Below are 20,065 nucleotides of genomic sequence, written 5' to 3' on the forward strand. Positions count from 1 at the left end.
ATTTCGCTCCAGCTGAGGCTCCAGCCCTAGAATGCCAGCAAGGGAAGTGAGTTTTGCACAGGATGGGTTTTCAGTCTGGGTGAAAGATTTTGCTGTGTAGCTTAGCTATGTGTCTAGGCTCAGTGCTGTGGGAAACTGTCTATTTGACATCTGCGGCATATGCAGCAAACGCTTTGGAAGTTAGAGTTAATGCCTTTTGAATTTGCAGGTTGTTTACTTTCATCTTGAACGTGGATTTGCTTTCAGCCTCAATGGGAAATCTAACATAAGAAGTAATAGGACCAGCCATCTGTCCAAAATGGTATGAGAATTCCTGTTTTTGAAACTCAAAAACGGAGATCAGGAACAAGTTCACCATGTGTGTAATCTCTAGCAAATTACTGGTATGCTCCTTAGATTGTAGTTGTTTAACCCAGCCGACAGCTAAACACCACACAGCCATTCGCTCAGCCTCCCCCCTCCCTCTCTGGGGTGGGGGAGAGAAACGGGAAAGTAAAGCCCGTGGGTTAAGATAAAGACAGATTATTAAGACAGGAAAATAATAACAACAATAATAATAATAACAACAATGATGATAATAGTACTACTACTAATAATGTGTACAAAACAAGTGATGCACAATGCAATTGCTCACCACCCGCTGACCGATGCCCAGCCTAACCCCGAGCAGTCCGGTCCCCCTCCCCCGGCTAGCCACCCCTATTTATTGTTTAGCATGACGTCAGATGGTATGGAATATCCCTTTGGCTAGTTTGGGTCACCTGTCCTGGGTCTGTCCCCTCCCAGCTCTTACTGCACCTCCAGCCTGCCCGTTAGCAGGACAGAGCAAAAGGCTGAGACGTCTTTGGCTTGGTGTAAGCACTGCTCTGCAACAATTAAAACATCGGGGTGTTATCAGCACTCTTCTCATCCCAAGCCAAAACACAGCATTCTACCAGCTACTAGGAAGAAAATTAACTTTGTCCTAAATGAAACCAGGACATCTATCCACCCCTTATTCCATACCATTTATGTCATGCTCAGGTTACACTCTTTCCCATACATTCTAATTAATCACCATTTTCATCTAGGGTATATAGTAGTCATGGTAGTGATGACATACAGTATTGTATAGTAATTAGCATGATACAATTCAATTCATGGGCTATTCTCACCCAGTATTAAATCTCCTTGAGGTACACAACGGACCTCTCCGTTCTTTTGCATCACCCACCAAGTGCATCCAGGTCCCTGAGCAAAAGCAATTCCACAAATGGGTTTGCCTTTTCCTGAGGCAGGAGTAGCCCAGACTGTTTTACCCAGCATATTTCTTACATGCACTACAGGAACTTTATCCCCTTCTACAGTACGTAACAGGTTGGATTGGGCAGGTCCAGCTCGGTTGGCAGATCCCCTAGTATTGACTAACCAGGTAGTCTTTGCCAAATGCGTATCCCAATGCTTGAATGTCCCAGCGCCCATTGCTTTCAGTGTAGTCTTTAACAGTCCATTATATCGTTCAACTTTCCCAGAGGCTGGTGCATGATAGGGGACGTGATACACCCACTCAATACCATGTTCTTTGGCCCAAGTGTCTATAAGGTTGTTTCGGAAATGAGTTCCATTGTCTGACTCTATTCTTTCTGGGGTGCCATGTCGCCACAGGACTTGCTTTTCAAGGCCCAGGATAGTGTTCCGGGCGGTGGCATGAGACACAGGATATGTTTCCAGCCATCCGGTGGTTGCTTCCACCACTGTCAGTACATGGCGCTTGCTGTTGCGAGTTTGAGGGAGTGTGATGTAATCAATCTGCCAGGCCTCTCCATATTTATATTTCAGCCATTGTCCTCCATACCAAAGAGGCTTTCACTGTTTGGCTTGCTTGATTGCAGCACATGTTTCACAGTCATGAATAACCTGTGCTATAGCGTCCATGGTCAGGTCCACCCCTCGATCACAAGCCCATCTGTATGTTGCATCTCTACCTTGATGGTCTGAGGTGTCACAGGGCCATCGGGCTATAAATAATTCACCCTTATGTTATCAGTGCAGGTCCACCTGAGCCACTTCAATCTTAGCAGCCTGATCCACCTGCTGGTTGTTTTGATGTTCTTCGCTAGCCCGATTCTTGGGCACATGAGCATCTATGTGGCGTACCTTTACAGCCAGGTTCTCTACCTGGGCAGCAATATCTTGCCACAATGCAGCAGCCCAGATGGGTTTGCCCCTGTGCTGCCAGTTGTTCTGCTTCCATTGCTGTAACCACCCCCACAGGGCATTTGCTACCATCCATGAATCAGTGTAGAGATAGAGAACTGGCCACTTTTCTCGTTCAGCAATATCTAAAGCCAGCTGAATGGCCTTCACTTCTGCAAACTGACTCGATTCACCTTCTCCCTCAGCAGCTTCTGCAACTCGTCGTGTAGGACTCCATACAGCAGCCTTCCATCTCCGATGCTTCCCCACAATACGACAGGACCCATCAGTGAACAGGGCATATTTCTTCTCCTTCTCTGGTAACTGGTTGTACAGTGGGGCTTCTTCAGCACGACCCACCTCCTCCTCTGATGATATGCCAAAGTATTTGCCTTCTGGCCAGTCCATAATCACTTCCAATATTCCTGGGTGACTGGGGTTTCCTATTCGAGCCCGCTGAGTAATCAGTGCAACCCACTTGCTCCATGTAGCATCAGTTGCATGATGCGTAGAAGAGACCCTTCCCTTGAACATCCAGCCTAGTACTGGCAGTCGGGGTGCCAGGAGGAGCTGAGCTTCAGTACCGACCACCTCCGAAGCAGATCGAACTCCTTCATATGCTGCCAATATCTCCTTTTCAGTTGGAGTGTAGCGGGCCTCAGATCCTCTGTATCCCCGACTCCAAAACCCCAGGGGTCGGCCTCGAGTTTCCCCAGGTTCTTTCTGCCAGAGGCTCCAGGTGGGGCGGTTCTCCCCGGCTGTGGTGTACAGCACATTCTTTACATCTGGTCCTGTTTGAACTGGCCCAAGGGCTATTGCATGAAGTATTTCCTGTTTCATTTGTTCAAAGGCTTGTCGTTGCTCAGGGCCCCATTCAAACTCATTCTTCTTACGGGTTACTTGGTAGAGCGGATTTACAATCAGACTGTAATTTGGGATGTGCTTTCTCCAAAACCCCACAACGCCTAGGAAAGTCTGTGTTTCTTTTTTGCTAGTTGGTGGAGACATAGCTGTTATTTTGTTGATCGCATCCATTGGGATTTGACGACGTCCATCTTGCCATTTTATTCCTAAAAACTGGATCTCTCGTGCAGGTCCTTTGACTTTATTTTGTTTTATGGCAAAACCGGCTTTCAGAAGGATTTGGACTATTTTCTTCCCTTTCTCAAAAACTTCCTCTGCTGTGTCACCCCACACAATAATGTCATCGATGTACTGCAGGTGTTCAGGAGCTTCCCCCTGCTCTAGCGCAGACTGGATCAGCTCATGGCAAATAGTAGGGCTGTGTTTCCACCCCTGGGGCAGCCGATTCCAAGTATATTGGACTCCCCTCCAAGTGAAGGCAAATTGTGGCCTGCACTCTGCTGCTAGAGGGATGGAGAAAAATGCATTAGCGATATCATTTGTGGCATACCACTTGGCTGCCTTCGATTTCAGTTCATACTGGAGTTCCAGCATGTCCGGCACTGCAGCACTCAGTGGTGGCATGACTTCATTCAGCCCACGATAGTCCACTGTTAGTCTCCACTCACCATTAGACTTTCACACTGGCCATATGGGACTATTGAAAGGTGAATGAGTCTTGATGAACACTCCTTGGCTCTCCAATTGACGAATTAGCTTATGGATGGGAATCAGGGAGTCTCAGTTGGTGAGATATTGCCGCCGGTGCACAGTTGTGGTAGCAATTGGCACTTGCTGTTCTTCGACCCTCAGCAACCTCACAACAGAAGGGTCCTCTGAGAGACCAGGCAAGGTAGATAATTGTTTAATGCCCTCTGTCTCTAAGGCAGTGTCCTGGTTTCAGTTAGAACAGAATTAATTTTCTTCCTAGTAGCTGGTGGAATGCTGTGTTTTGGCTTAGGATGAGAAGAGTGCTGATAACACCCCGATGTTTTAATTGTTGCAGAGCAGTGCTTATACCAAGCCAAGGACATCTCAGCCTTTTGCTCTGTCCTGCCAACAGGCAGGCTGGGGGTGCAGGAAGAGCTGGGAGGGGACAGACCCAGGACAGGTGACCCAAACTAGCCAAAGGGATATTCCATACCATCTGACGTCATGCTAAACAATATATAGGGGTGGCTAGCCAGGGGAAGGGGGCCGGACTGCTCGGGGTTAGGCTGGGCATCGGTCAGCGGGTGGTGAGCAATTACATTGTGCATCACTTGTTTGTACATATTATTATTATTTTCCTATTATCACCATTGTATTATTATTATTATTATTATTGTTATTATTATTATTATTTTGTTATTATTTTACTGTCTTATTAAACTGTCTTTATCTCAACTCACGGGGTTTACTTTCCATTTCTCTCCCCTGTCCTAGAGAGGGAGGGGGGAGGGTGAGCGAACGGCTGCGTGGTATTTAGCTGCCAGCCGGGTTAAACCACGACAGGCAGCTATACCAAAAGCCCACCGGAACCCTTTTGGGTCTTTGCAATATCCTCTTCTAAGATAGTCTATGCCAAGGATACACGGAGCATCCGGGCCAGTCACAATGCGGTGCTTTTCCCACTCATTCCCAGTCAGACTCACTTCAGCCTCCTATACAGTTAACTGCTGAGATCCCCCTGTCACTCCACAAATACAGATGGGCTCTGGCCCTTTATAGCTCAATGGCATTACAGTACATTGTGCACCGGTGTCTACTAAAGCCTTATACTTCTGTGCGTCTGACATGCCAGGCCATCGAATCCACACAGTCCAATAAACTCGATTGTCCCTTTCCTCCCCCTGGCTGGAGGCAGGGCCCCCCTAATCCTGGTCAGAATCTTCTTCGTTTCTGTGTTTGAAGGACTGACTGCTGGAAGTTGGAGCAGCAAACTTTTCAGAGAATCCCTTTTTCCCGATTGTTTTCTTTTGCAACTCACGTACCTGTGCCTCTGGGGTCGCGGTAGATTTTCCATCCCATTTTCTCATGTCCTCTCCATGGTCTCGTAAATAAAACCACAGGGTGGCACGGGGTGAGTACCCACCATATCATCTTCCTTGTGCGGATGAACGCTTACCCTTAATAGCTGAGACACTGCTTTGTACACGTGCGGAGGAAAATAATCTCTCTTCAAGTTGGTGGAACTTTTCTGACAATTTCTGCAAAGTATTCTCTTTTAGTTGGTGGACACCGGTGTGTTCAGGTGGGGAGGAAGATAAATTTGTTGGTGGAACTCTTCAGAAAGTTTCTCCACAGCTGAGACGCAGGCCTGTAAGGAAGAGGAGAGACTTTCTTTGTACTAATGAAGTTATTTAGCCACTTCATCCACTGTGGGTTCCTCATCTTCTTTCCAGGCCATTATTGCCAATGAGCTGGCTTATGATGATGGTGCACTCCGTACAAACTTCCGCCACATGGGTCATGTACACCTGACTTCATCTGGATCTATGGATGTTTGTCTGAGGTCTGGGTCCTCATAAATCACCTCCCGTATGGCTAATTCCCTCAGGTACTGGATTCCCTTCTCCATAGTGGTCCACTTGCCTGGTAGACATACAAGTTCTTCCTTGAAGGGATACCTTTCCCTCACAGCTGAGAGGAGACGCCTCCAGAGGCTGTGAGATTGTGCTCCATCTGCAATTGCTTTGTCAGTGTCTGCATTTCTAGCAAGGGATCCCAGCGGTCTGGCTTCCCTGCCCTCTAATTCCACACATTTGGTTCTTGTGTCCCAGCACCGGAGCAGCCAGGTGACAAGCTGCTCACCTATGTAACGACCAAAATCTTTTCGCAGATCTCGTAGCTCATGCTGGTATAGGTTTCAGGTAGTTACTGTTGATTTTTCAGCATCCTCATCTTCCTCCTCCTGAATCCCTTATGGCCCAGCATCGTCATCTCTATACCTAGACTTGGCAGAAGATTCTTTGCGTTCTAAATGACCTGAATCCCTATTGCATCTTTTCACCTTCTCTACAGAGGCAACTTGCACTGCTACAGCTCGTTTCTCTGACCCCGTTACAGGGTCTGCCACAGGGGTTGGAATACCCTCTGCAGGGTCAACTTGCACTGCTACAGCTCGTTTCTCTGACCCAGCCACTGGAACTGGAGTGGCTGCAGGAGCTGGAACTGGAGCAGCTGCAGGAGCTCGAGCTGGAGCGGCTGCAGGTACTGGAGCAGCTGCAGAGTCCATCGTAGGGGTTGGAGTGGCCATTGGATCTGTCACAGGACTTGGAGTGGCCGCAGGGTCTGTCACTAAGTTGATAGTAGTATCAATCGCAGCTCGATAGGCATGAGCCAGGCCCCAGCATGTTACAATGATCTGTGTCACTTTGGACCTGCCAGAGTTATGACACCCTTTTTCAAGCATTCTACCAGTTTTTTAGGATTTTGCCGTTGTTCAGGGGTGAATTTCCAAAACACTGGGGGTGCCAACTGCTCTAGATGCCTGCCTATATCCTCCCATACTCCCTGCCACTCACAACTATCTTGCCTCCAGGCAAATCTCAGGATGATATTCCTAAGTAGTTGTTTAACTTTAAGCAAAGCTGAAGCACATTCAGGTGGCAGAACAACAAGACCATGCTGGTCTGAGTATCCCAAGGATATTCAATATCTTGGAGAGCTATTGTAGCAAGCTCGGAGGGTAAGAGGGTGGTGAAGGAGGAAGGGAGAGTGATCAAGGAGGATACAGGGGTGGTGAAGGAGAAAGGGAGAGTGAACGAGTAAGAAAAAATATCTTCCCCTTTCCCCTCCACAGATTGACTCCCTGATGAAAAAAGGCAATAGGTATAATTGCTAATAGTTTCCGAGATACAGTTTCCTAAGTATAGAGTCGATGATGTTGCTGAGTACAAATACCAAGTTAGAGTCATGACCAGATATCTCATCGTCTCATAAGCCACTGTTACAACACACAGTACCATAATGATCTGAGACCAGGGCCCAGAGAGGATAAAAAACATGACAGAGAGCACATATGGAAAATAATGTGCTATAAAACTCAATTCGGAAAACAGCAGATTTGAGATTTAAGCAATCAGCATTATGACAAGTAACTATTAAACAGGTCTAATACTTATACCAATTTTAGTTTAACACACTCTGGTCAGATCTGCCGTTATCTCAACCTTTTGTGCCCCACATTGGGCGCCAAAAGGACTGTCGTGGTTTAACCCAGCCGGCAGCTAAACACCACACAGCCGTTCACTCCCCCTCCCCCTCCCTCTCTGGGGTGGGGGAGAGAAACAGGAAAGTGAAGCCCGTGGCTTAAGATAAAGACAGATTATTAAGACAGGAAAATAATAATAACAATAATGATAATAACAATAATGATGATAATAGTACTAGTAATAATAATGTGTACAAAACAAGTGATGCACAATGCAATTGCTCACCACCCACTGACCGATGCCCAGCCTAACTCCCGAGCAGTCTGGCCTCCCTTCCCCCCAGCTAGCCACCCCTATATATTGTTTAGCATGACGTCAGATGGTATGGAATACCCCTTTGGCTAGTTTGGGTCACCTGTCCTGGGTCTGTCCCCTCCCAGCTCTTCCTGCACCCCCAGCCTGCCCGTTGGCAGGACAGAGCAAGAAGCTGAGACGTCCTTGGCTTGGTGTAAGCACTGCTCTGCAACAATTAAAACATCGGGGTGTTATCAGCACTCTTCTCATCATAAGCCAAAACATAGCATTCCACCAGCTACTAGGAAGAAAATTAACTTTGTCCTAAATGAAACCAGGACAAGCCTCAATGGGAAATCTAACATAAGATGTAATAGGTTCAGCCATCTGTCCAAAATGATATGAGAATTCCTGTTTTTGAAACCCAATAATGGAGATCAGGGACAAGTTCACCATGTGTGTAATCTCTAGCAAATTATTGGTATGCTCCTTAGATTTCCAACTTGGGACCCAATCCCTCGGGAACAGAGTGAGGAAGGGCAGGTTTAGGAGATCAGACCTGTAAAAGGAACATGGTCAGCATCCCTTTCCAGAGGTCGCTTCTACAAACAAGCACTGTTACAGCCCTTTCTTCCTCTGCTCTGATTTATAGCTCATTTTGGTGCATAAACTGTGCACCTACAGAGCGGTCTGCTCAATTGTTGCTGAAGCCTGAGGTCTCACGGGAGCAGTAAACAGCACAAGTGAATGGGAACCCCGATCCCTCACCAATGTTTCCGTGCAAGGAAATATCAATCTCTGTGTTAGTAACAGGCAGAGAAAAGGGTAATGACTAGACAGATTGGGTCTCTTTTTCAAAAAAGCTTAGGGTCAGATTTCTCAACTCTTGAGAGGGTCCAGATTTTTTTACTTTCTTTTCTTTAAGCCAAAAGTTAAACTCATCCCTTCCTCCCACCAGTTAAACTAAGAAGCGAAAGAGGAGCCAACTTTTGACAAAAAATGATCAACATCCTGCCACTCTTATCAGGACGTGATGAACGGATTTTGCAAAGAGATCAGCACGCAGCATGAAACAGAGCTGCTCCCGGTCCACATGAACGGGGACTTGGGCCTCCCCTGTCTCTCTTGGTCGCCCACAAGAAGTGCCAAAACTTCAGTGAGGAGATACTCAGATGGTATGCACTGTGCTGAATGGAAGGCCAAGCCTCTGCTTTGGAAGGCTGCGTGGTATAAACTGTTGGTCACATCTCCTCTGACTTTGTCCATCATTTCTGCTGACTTGGATTGTTATCCTGATTTGTACAATCTAAAGACCTGAGTCTTGGTCCCCAAACCACTTGGCTGAAAACCATGGCTTGAGTAATTAATAAATAATAGGAAAGACAGAAAAAGAAAAGACTACAATAAACCATTTAGCAAGAACATCACCTGGTCTTCAGTAGACATTCATTCTTTGCTATACATGCAGTGAATGGGTGTGCTTTTAACCTTCCCAGAGTGAATAGTCCAGGGACATAGGATAGCTGGCAACATCCTTAAAAGAACATTGGCCTGATTCTGATCTGCCTTACACATTGAGCAACATTAGTTGAGATATCCTGATGTAAATCCAGCCAAAGATTAAAACCAGCCCTGCACCAACAAGAGGACTTAAGCAAAACATACGGCTTTCATCCCAACAGCACCATCCCTGGGCTATTTTACCTCAATTACATCCTGATTTAAGAAAACTGGAGAGCACCGTATCATGTTCAAACTGTTTTCTTTCTTCCTTCTCTGTCAAATTACGACCACTGCAGATCTGATGAGTTTTGAGATTGGTTGGGGAAATAAGACTCTCTTCAAAGTTCTTATTTTGTTTATTGATTCAATAGTATTTACAGACAGTATTTACACACAAGGCTAACAGGCACATTTGAATTGGGAGTGCTGTAATCCTGAACATTATCTGTGGCCAGAATAGCCAGTTTACAGATAAGTAAGTACTCTGCTTCAGGGAAACCAAGGCTTGCAGTTCTCTTAGGGAAGCCAGCTTGTTTTATTGCCAGCTTTCAGGCAGTCTTCTCTTAAAGTTTTCCATGGAATCACAGGATCATTTTTCCTTATTTCCCTCATTTGTGTGCAGTCATGAGAACCAGGATGGCCTGAAATTAAATAAGTTCAACCAAAGTCAAAGGCTTTTCAGTTTTTGTTTTTGCTTGAAACCAGAAGCAGAAGAGCCAAAACACTACATAAAAGAAGGAAAAAAAAAAAAAAAAAAAAAAAAAAAGCTGTTTTAATTGTATTTTTGGCATCAGCGACTGCTTTGAGACATACTAGAAATCATTCAAGAAAGGTCTGTTCTTATGACATTTCTAGTCCTGCTCTGAAGACTGAGGGCTTTAGATAAGCATCTTCATGTGGGGATCCTTATTCAAAACAAACCACTGAACATTTTGTAGTTCACCCACTGCTAATATGGATACCCCCCCCCCCGTGCATGTCTCCCTGTGTGCTTGCACACACACAAAAGTTCTTCAAGGCAGCATCCTAAAAGTGGATGCTTTTCCTTGCCTGTAACATTTTCATTGCCTCTCCAGCAAGATCTTTGCCTTGGCAGGAGAAAGAAAAAGAAGAAAGCAATTGTTGTGGTTTAACTCAGCCAGCAGCTAAGCACCATACAGCCGTTCGCTCACGTTCCCCCCTCCCTCTCTGGGATGGGGGAAAGAAACAGGAAAATGAAGCCTGTGGGTTGAGATACAGACAGTTTATTAGGACAGAAAAAAAGGGAAAATAATAATAATAATGATAATAGTATTACTACTAATAATGTGTACAAAACAAGTGATGCACAATGCAATTGCTTACAACCCGCTGACCGATGCCCAGCCTAACCCCGAGCAGTCTGGCCTCCCCACCCTGGCTAGCCACCCCTATATATTGTTTAGCATGACGTCAGATGGTATTAAATACCCCTTTGGCTAGTTTGGGTCACCTGTCCTGGGTCTGTCCCCTCCCAGCTCTTGCTGCACCCCCAGTCTGCCTGCTGGCAGGACAGAGTGAGAAGCTTTAAAGTCCTTGGCTTGGTGTATGCACTGCTCTGCAACGATTAAAACATCAGTGTGATATCAACATTATTCTCATCCTAAATCCCAAACACAGCACCCTACCAGCTACTAGGAGGAAAATTATGCTATTCAGCTATGTTAGCTGAAACCAGGACAGTAATGAAGTGCCCCATGATGTCCGAAGGATTTCCTGTCCTCAGCCTAACAGCACACATCAGTGTCGCTTTCTCCCCCTTCTCCTTTGTCTCATCTCTGCATTTTTTCTCTCTTTCTCAGCCTGGAAAAAAACAACATTCCCCTCTCCCTGGTAGCATGGGTGACAGAGGCAGAGAAATCAGCACAGTGTCAGCAAGAGTTTAGCCCCGCAGCTGGGACCTGAACTTTCCGCAGCAGAGCACAGCGCTGGGTCACTGCACTAAAGCAAGCCAGATTGATACAAAGTGCTTGCTCACTCTGGGAAGGAAAACATCAGAAGCCAGTTAATAAAAATGCTTAGACACCATCTACTGTGAGCTTACAGCAGCAATGGCCCCCAGTTTATCCTGGAAAAGATCACCATGGAGTGTATGTTTACTGTCTTAACCCCCAAAGTGACACAGTATTTGGATGCTATCTGTGCACGGAGTGTGTAACGTAGGTCAGTGTAGATTTTAGAGCTGTTGAAACCAGAGATGGAGTGTGTGGACTCAACATGCTGCATGCCATGTGAAGTTTTCAGCTCTGAAGACCTGAATTATCATGTCTGCCAATAGTTAATGTGCCTAGAAGAGGATGCTAAAATATTCTTTCCCACTTCGGTTTGCAGATGAGAACTTGTTAGTCTGTAATATGTTTTATTTATAGTGCCTTTCCACTCAAAAGGATCAGAAAGTGCCTCTGTCTGGGAGTCCCTTCAACGAGCTACAGATACCTCCAGGCAGGGATGCTTCTCTGTGGTGGCCTCTGACTGAGGTTCCAGGGTCTCCTTCACCATGGAGGCACATGAGGGACTTATCTGCCTTGCCAGACACCATCACTGGATCCTCAGGGACGGAGGGAAGGGCAGACACCCACCCTAAGCCCAAGGAATAGCAGAGAGAGAAAATCATCCGGTGAGTTTGCTGGTAGAGGACTTAGATTGATGATAACTCTGGAAGCAGATGTTGGGATGAGCTATTTCCAGTGCTGGGCGATATCTTTGTGCAAAGACCTCAGACAGCGAAGCCACAGCTCAGAAGAAGGCATTTGGTGGCCTTATCTGGGCAGCGCTTCATCCAACCCAGCAAGCACCAGCCATGCTGGAGAAAGCTCCAACGACCCTGCGCAGGGGATATGGCCCAGTGGTGGAGATGCCCCTAAGGGCATGGGGATGGGCTCTAAGTGTGCACTCATACGTATCCCTTAATGAGTGCGGCACAGCGATGCTGTGCCTACTTAGGTGCCTTATAGGTGCACTTATAGGTGCCTACTTATTTTACATCCCCTCCAGTGCCTGCCCATCAGCTGCTCTATACGCATCTGGCAGTGGCCAAAGGCTCAGCTCCTCCATGTGGCTCCTGGCAGAGACAGGGTGCCACCAGCCCTCTACTTTCTTGCTGCATTAGATGTGCAGGCCAGGGAAGCAAAAGTCAGACCAACTGACGGGTTTACGATTCCAGCCTGCGATTTCTGCTTCATCCACTGCCAGGTGAGATTTTGCCAAGATACATATTAGGCAGCTGCTCAGGACACTGCTGTTTTGTCTTTATCACCCCGAGCATGCTGTCTGTCTCTGTCTCCGCGACTCTGCTTTCGAGATGGTTCCTTTCCTGTTCCCCCGGGTGGCCAGAGCGTGGTCAGGGAGAAGCAGCCAGGTGCCTTTATGCATGTCCCAAAGGACTCAGTGCTGAGGGGAGCGGAGGCATCAGGGCTGGAATGCAGCTTGTGCCCGTCTGTCAAAGAGCTCTCCTCCTGCCCCAGCTTCCAAGGAGCTATTTCTGATGTGTCTCAGTGGACAAGGGAGCCCAGCCAGGCTCATCAGAAGCCCCCCAACACCACTGACTGCTCACGGGGCCGTACTCTGAATCACAGAATCACAGAATCTTCTAGGTCGGAAGAGACCTCCAAGATCACCTAGTCTGACCTCTGACCTAACACTAACAAGTCCTCCACTAAACCATATCACTAAGCTCTACATCTAAACGTCTTTTAAAGACCTCCAGGGATGGTGACTCAACCACTTCCCTGGGCAGCCTATTCCAATGCGTAACAACCCTTTTGGTAAAGAAGTTTTTCCTAATATCCAACCTAAACGTCTCCTGGTGCAACTTTAGCCCATTTCCCCTCATTCTATCACTGGGCACGTGGGAGACTCTGCTCCGGATCTCCAGCCTGGCTTACAGCTTGATGTGCTCATGGCACTGCTTTTGCTGTGCTGAAATCCTCAGTGCATCTTCTCCCCTCCCTGCAGCATCAGTAATATCATTACTGTGATTTTCTTCCTAAATCTCTTGTTCCTCCAGGCACCAGATGAGGTGCCCTTTACACCACGTTATCCCTATCATGTGTTTCAAACTCTGGTTTAACTGGAGTCACGTTGCTGGCTAAAAGTTGGCTCTCTTGGGACCTTTCCCATGGGGAAAACACATTTTGCTCCCCCAGCCAAACCTCCCCCATGGAGAGGGACTGGCACTTTCTCATCCTGGTATGTGTGAGGGTTTCTCTGCCTGCTTTCAGGGCATCTCTCCCTCCCTCTTTCTTCCTTGGAGAAGAGCATACATATGTTGTTTGTACATATGGGGTTTTCTCCCCCCTCCCTCTTAGTCCATTGAGTGTTGCATCATGTTTCACTCCCGTTGCTGCTCCTTACACATGTGCTGCTTTGGATTTGTGGGTGGGAGCAGGAGGGAGCCCCTCTGGTGGGCACGCTAAGAAGGAAAACAAATTAAAAAAAAAAGAGAAAAAAAAAAAGGAGGGGGGGGAGATAAATATTTGGGAGGAGGGGGGTTAAGAGCAGAGAAAAACAAATTGAAACTGGTGCTAGGCTGGAACCAGCAGCTGGCTACCAGCGTAGCAGGCTGGGAAAAAGTTAGTGGAAGAGCTCTGTGACATGTTTGGGTTGCTTAAAAAAATACACCCTCCCTCCCTTCCCTTCCTATGCCGCTTCTGTTTCTCACCCGCCCCGTGAGCACAAGGAGGGATTCAGCTGTCAAAGGCGGGCTTGCAGAAAATTTGTATTTAAAACGATGTTGAGGGAGGCAGACAGAGAATGTCTACTGATGCGAATGTAGGTGTGCACGTGAGTGCCCGGGGTTCCGCCAGCTCTCAGGCACCCAGGGGGGCTGGGGGTGCACAGGGAAGCTGCTGTTGCAGCTGTGAAGAGATGCCAGGACATTGGCAAGCATGGCGTGATTATTATTTTTTTTTTTTCCAATGGAAAGGGTGGGAGGGCTGGGGTGGAGGAGAAAGGAGGGGGGATGGAAGGTTGCAACACTTGGATGGAAAAATTTAGAGTACAAAGAAGAGATCAATGAAAAGGAGTGGCAGGAAAGGGGAAGGAGGCTACGAACTGGCTGCTGTGGGAATAGCTTTTGGTTTGCTGAGTGGGGACGGTTGGGAGAGGGCTGGGGATGTGAGGTGATGCCGGATGGGGCTGGGGAGGCAGGCGGCGGCAGAGCAGAGCGCCTTGTTTTTGTCCTTTCTCTCCTCCTCCCTCCGCTGGGCGCTCGGAGGAGAAAAGACAAAAAGCTGAACCAGTGCCAAGAAGGAGCTGCAGCAACTCGAAACTGGCGCTCTGTGCCGCACTAATATTTCCAAGCAGGGCTGCTTTCGAGAGCGGCAAAACATGCCAGGAATGAGAATGGCCGCGGCACGGGGCTGCCAGCAAGCTTCAGGAGCCTTTTCCTCCTTTGCCTTTTAAACACGACTCTCTTCCTTCCCTGTCCACCCTCAGCAGGATTTAAGGATCCTTGTCCTTGGCTTTGCACAGGTCCAGGTACAGCAGGGGGGTGGCAGGGAGCTGGGCAGTCCCCAGCACCCCCAGCAGCACTGCCCCTGGGCACAGCATGGCAAGCACTGGGCAGAAATGCTGGGTTTTCCCCCCATTTCCAGCCTGGGTGTGTGCATTATCAAGCTCTCGAGTATAGGATTATAAGTGAGTAACCGAGAAGGAGGAATGAATCCCCTCCTGCCCACCTCTCCTGCAATCCCTATGTAGAGGGTTTTTTAATTTTCATGTATTTTTCCTAGCAAGGAAGAGAAGACTTGATTCCCTGGAAGTTTTCTGATTGTTTTCCCGTTGCCACTCCTTCCCCTCCTCGTCACTATCCTCCTCCTCTATCAGTACCCATAAGGCTGCTCTCGCTGTTCTGTATCATGCTGCAAGGTTACTTGTAGGACATGCAAAGCTATGCAAGGTTCAGCATCGCCTGCATCGCTGCTCCCCGGTGCTTCTCATTTGCCAAGGGACGAGGCAGCTTCCAGGCTGCCTGATGCAGGCACCTGGCTCTGCTGGGCCCCTGCTTCATGCCATTGAGGGGTTTCTGGTGCCAAAACCCCTTCCTGCAAGTCTGCCTGGGCAGAAAAAAAAACAGTAATAATCATATGGGGCTGAAACTTTGACAGCAATTTGTAAGGTTGGTTGATTCACAGGGGCTGGGCTGGAGTTTTGCTGTGACTTTTGTCTGAAAGAAAACGTTTTGCCCTGTGGCTCCCATCTTCCCTTCATTCACAAGCTAGGGAAAGGTACATGCAAATAGCATTTTTAGGGAGGGACTTTTTTTTTTAATATTTTTAAACCATTTTAAAATTGTTACCAGCACGAGCATTCTTGTAGAAGCCCAGTATTTGAAACCGAACGCAAAGATCTGTCTCACCACCACACATTTCTTTCTGGCTCGTGCTGGGATTTGGTTGGTTTTGCAGAAATCAGAGACTGGGGAAAAAGAAACCCCTGCCTTTGGGTTTGAAAACAGGTCCAGATCCTGCAGATGCTGTTTTACCAGCAGCTGCATCACTGACACAGCCAGAAGGTCAGGTTCAAGGAGGGTTTTCCAAAGCATGGGCAGAGGCTCATTAGTTTGCCACATCTCAGGAGCCTGAGGGTGGTTAGCTTGGCCCAGTTCATGGTCCCAGGTATGGGATGATCCCCGTGACCTCTCCCTCACCTGAAAATCCTGCCCTAATACATATCCAAACCACTTAAAATCTCACATTTGTTTTTGGACATGTAGGCTTGGGTTTGGAGCACCTGATTCTGCTCAGATAATGCCTTTTGGAAACAGTGTGATAAATGGAGGGGAACTCAGTGTGACTTAAAGTTGTTATCCAGCCCGCTCTCCTCATCCTCCTCTTCTCCAGGCTCAGTCCCAAACTGACACTGCTAGGATGGGCACTCATTTCTGGGACAACACTCGCCAGCGTTGTGGGGAGCAGGACATCTGCACTGAATGACGTCTCTCTTCATTCTTCCTCCCAGCTGTTCTTTGACCTTGTCTGACATGGTTGCTGCAGCCTGGTCTTGAGCAAAGGCGATGCCATTGCCTCTTCATGCTCTTTGCTCTTTGGCACAAGTGAGGGGTTTGCAGTGCTTGGCCAGGAAACATTGGACTGGGTGAAAAAAAACATGGGAAAAGTCAGCATACCTTCCATCAGATCCCACCTGGTCTTAGTGAATAAGGTACACACATGAAAGTACGTGTTTGGGTATGCGGACATGGGCTTGCTGTTTGCTTTTCAGTTGCATGTTCAGACTCAATGAGATGAGCCTTGTAGTTAAGCTACCATCCTCACCAAGGGTACATACCATGCAGATCTTGCCTGAATTTCCTTTGCTGATGTTTCTGGCTGGTGCTGCTCCCCTTTCTCTGGTCACAGCCCCCTCTTTTTAACCTGAGATCCCTCACCATGGGATGCCAACCTGCAAAAGCAAATGGCACCATTGAGGATTAAAGCCCACATCAAATTGAGCAAAGGAGACCCTGGCAGCATTCCTAAGCCTCATGCACCTGCAGAAAGTATGGCTCACACTTCTAGATGTGCAACAGCTTGTATTTCCTACATAGTTACATCTCTTAATACTCCACTTAACAAATAACAATTACCTAACGGATTTATTGACAGGATCTCAAATGTATGGACAAAACATTAATGTAGACCATGTGCACAAAGTAACATTGTATTGTGTGTCATTCGGGAAGGTAAACTGAGGACAGCAAATGAAGAGACCTTCCTAAAGCTTTATATTTCAGAGCACAGATCTCTTCTATTTCTTCAGTGTCTTGACAGTGCTCTGGAGTAAGGGAACTTTTGTAAGGGAGCTTGTCCATCTTGGTGCAGAAATGTTTCTCCTACCAAATGGTCCAGGTAAACCATCTGGCCATAGCCTCCTACTGAGTGTTGCAATGCAGTGACAATGCAGCTGAATGTCTTTGTCTTTATTCCTCCCTGTATCAGAGGTGTCTCTGGATGTATTTCCCTGAAACATGATATCTCATGAATACTCTCCAGTTGCTTACTTCAAACCTCTTTTCCTTATAACACTTTATACTGAAACATTGCTTGCTTGGAGTTGTTATGAGATGCCTTGGATCTGGAAGGGTTAATCCAGAGGACTCTTCCAAGGCTGTCTTGCACCCCTTCTCCCCACACCTTCCCCACTCCCAGTGTTATTTTTTTTGGACTGGTAGCCTCGCATTTCCGTAATCTAAACGTGCAAATGCTTTGCAGTCATGGTCCAGTAGCTGGGTTAATCTCAGACACCTGGAGTGGCAGATGGCTGATTTGTTGCTGATTCCAGTTACACAGAATTGTGCCACCTATTATCTTTGCACAGGCTGCCGCTTAAAAGGATGCCTTGGGCAAAATCAGTGAAAAGCAAAGCAAATGCTCTCATCTGCATTACCACAGGTGAAAATGTGAAATATTTTACCTTCATGTGAAGAGCTTGAGAGGTAGACAAATGGGAGAGGAGGCACGAGGGGAAGAAGGGAAGATATAATTTTTGTACCAGAAGTGCGGAAGCACAGGGGCACAGGACAGAGTGGGTTTGCCACAGTCATGATGTTGACTCACAACCACTTATCCTGTTTTAAATGGTTTTGCAATGTGGTAATCATTGGCTTTGGCTCCCTGCTTTAACTCCGTGTTTCCCTGGGCTACCCAGAGGAGAAATCTGCCTGTCTGCATGGGTTAAGGAGAAGCCTGGGGGACCTACCAGAACCGAGCAGGGATGAGGCAGCCGGGGGTGAACCCTAGCACCATGTGCTCAGGGGGTGGTCGGCACACAGAAAGATGTACTGAATTGGAGAAGAGCAAAATTTTGGATACTTTTGACTATTTTCCACACAGTCATGCCCACAATTGTTATAAATGAAGTCTCAACTCAATCTGAATTTTGTAATATTTATAAAACAAATATTTCTAAAAGGTATAAAAGGCAAGTAAACAGCACTGGGTGTGTGGGGAATCTACGCTCCAACACGCACACATGAACATCAAACATTCTAAATATACAGAACATTGCTTTACATACTAAACCCAAGTATGCCTACACATACGTACAATCAGGAAAGAACAATCCTTTAAGTTCCATGACTTACTAAACTCGAGTACACCTATACATATGTACAATCAGAAAAGGTAACAAAAAATCCTTTAAGTTCCATGACTTAAAAGTCTCCATTTTCCATTCCTTTTCTTGATTACACACCCAGACCGACTACCCGTTCGAAAATGCAGTTCAGGTCACCGGATGCAGGGAGTGTCTGAGCCTGTTGCTGCCATTGGCGGGAGACAAAGAAAGAAACTGCGAGCGTGAGGTGTGAGCAGGTGGATGACCTGGTCCGCATGCTGGTGGAACTCAAGGAGGACGTGGAGAGGTTGAGGGATAACAGGGAGTGCGAGCGGGAGATAGACTGGTGGAGCAACTCCCTGCAGGGCCTCAAGGAGAGGTACCGGGGTGAGACACCCCAAATAGGGGTGGACCCCCTGCCCTGTTGCTGTCAGGCAGAGGGAGGGGACCTGGGAGTTGAGGAGGAATGGAGACAGGTCCCTGCTCCACCTCGCAGGCGATGCCCTCCCCCACCGGCCCCACCTTCCCAGGTGCCCTTACGCAACAGGTTTGAGGCCCTGGAGATTGAGAGACTGGTAGCTGAGGAAAAGGTAGAAAGTGTACTCAGGAGGATGCCTAGGGCAAGGAAGTCAACTCCATGCCTCAGGACTGCCTCCACCAAGAAAGAAAGAAGGGTGATTGTTGTGGGAGACTCTCTTCTCAGGGGAACAGAGGGCCCTATTTGTCGGCCTGACCCTACCTGTAGGGAAGTCTGCTGCCTCCCTGGGGCCAGGGTCAGGGACGTTGCCAGGAAGCTTCCCAACCTGGTTCGCCCCTCCGACTATTATCCTCTTTTGATAGTCCAGGCTGGCAGTGACCACGTTGAAGAGAGAAGCCTCAAGGCTATCAAACGGGACTTTAGGGGGCTGGGGTGATTAGTGGAGGGAGCAAGAGTACAGGTGGTGTTTTCGTCTATCCCTACGGTGGCAGGGAGAGGTACAGACAGGACACAAAAAGCCCACCTGATAAACACATGGCTCAGGGGCTGGTGCCAGCAAAGAAATCTTGTTTTTTTTGACCATGGGGCGCTTTACTCGGCACCCGGCCTGATGGCCGAAGACAGGTCCCTATCTCTAAGGGGAAAAAGGATCCTGGGCCAGGAGCTGGCGGGGCTCATTGAGAGGGCTTTAAACTAGGTAAGATGGGGGATGGGGCTGAAACAAGGCTTGTTGGAGCTGTGCCAGGGGGAACAATGGCAAGGCCAGGGGATAAGGCAATGGCCCAGCTGAAGTGCATCTACACTAATGCACATAGCATGGGTAACAAACTGGAGGAGCTGGAAGCCATCGTGCAGCAGGCAGGCTATGACTTGGTTGCCATCACGGAGACGTGGTGGGACCACTCTCGTGACTGGAGTGCTGCAATGTCTGGCTATAGGCTCTTCAGAAGGGACAGGCAGCATGGAAGGGGTGGTGGTGTGGCTCTCTATATTAGAGAGTCTTTCGAGGTTGTGGAACTCGAGGCTGGGAATGACAAGGTTGAGTCCCTTTGGGTTAGGATCGGCGGGAAGGCCAACAAGGCTAGCATCCTGGTCGGGCTCTTTTACAGACCGCCAAACCAGGATGAGGAGACGGATGAGGAGTTCTACAGGCAGCTGACAGAAGTTACAAAATCGTCGGCGCTTGTTCTCGTGGGGGACTTCAACTTCCCTGACATATCCTGGAAGCACAACACAGCCCAGAGAAAGCAGTCTAGGAGGTTTCTGGAGAGCGTGGAAGATAGCTTCCTGACGCAGCTGATTAGTGAGCCTACCAGGGGAGGTGCCACGCTAGACCTTCTCTTCACAAACGGAGAAGGACTGGTGGGAGATGTGGTGGTCGGAAGCTGTCTTGGGCAGAGTGACCACGAAATGGTGGAGTTCTCTATTCTTGGTGAGGCCAGGAAGGGGACCAGAAAAAACGCTGTATTGGACTTTCGGAGGGCTGACTTTGAGCTGCTCAGGA

At 47.8% G+C, this 20,065-nt stretch overlaps 1 protein-coding gene across 12 annotated transcripts in view; it reads left to right on the forward strand.

The window, feature by feature from the left end:
• The window catches only part of LOC311426258 (SET-binding protein-like), a 403,872-nt gene that overhangs the window by 145,703 nt on the left and 238,104 nt on the right, over positions 1-20,065 (forward strand). Inside the window, exon 1 of one of the 12 annotated variants that reach the window (XR_014686644.1) lies at positions 13,718-13,799. The exons of the other annotated variants lie outside the window; for them this stretch is intronic. The gene's annotated coding sequence lies outside the window, so the exon portion shown is untranslated. Of the gene's footprint in view, positions 1-13,717; positions 13,800-20,065 lie in introns of those variants that run through there. 12 annotated transcript variants of the gene reach the window in all.

Source organism: Aythya ferina, assembly GCF_964211825.1.
Source record: "Aythya ferina genome assembly, chromosome: W".
Classification (NCBI taxonomy): Eukaryota; Metazoa; Chordata; class Aves; order Anseriformes; family Anatidae; genus Aythya; species Aythya ferina.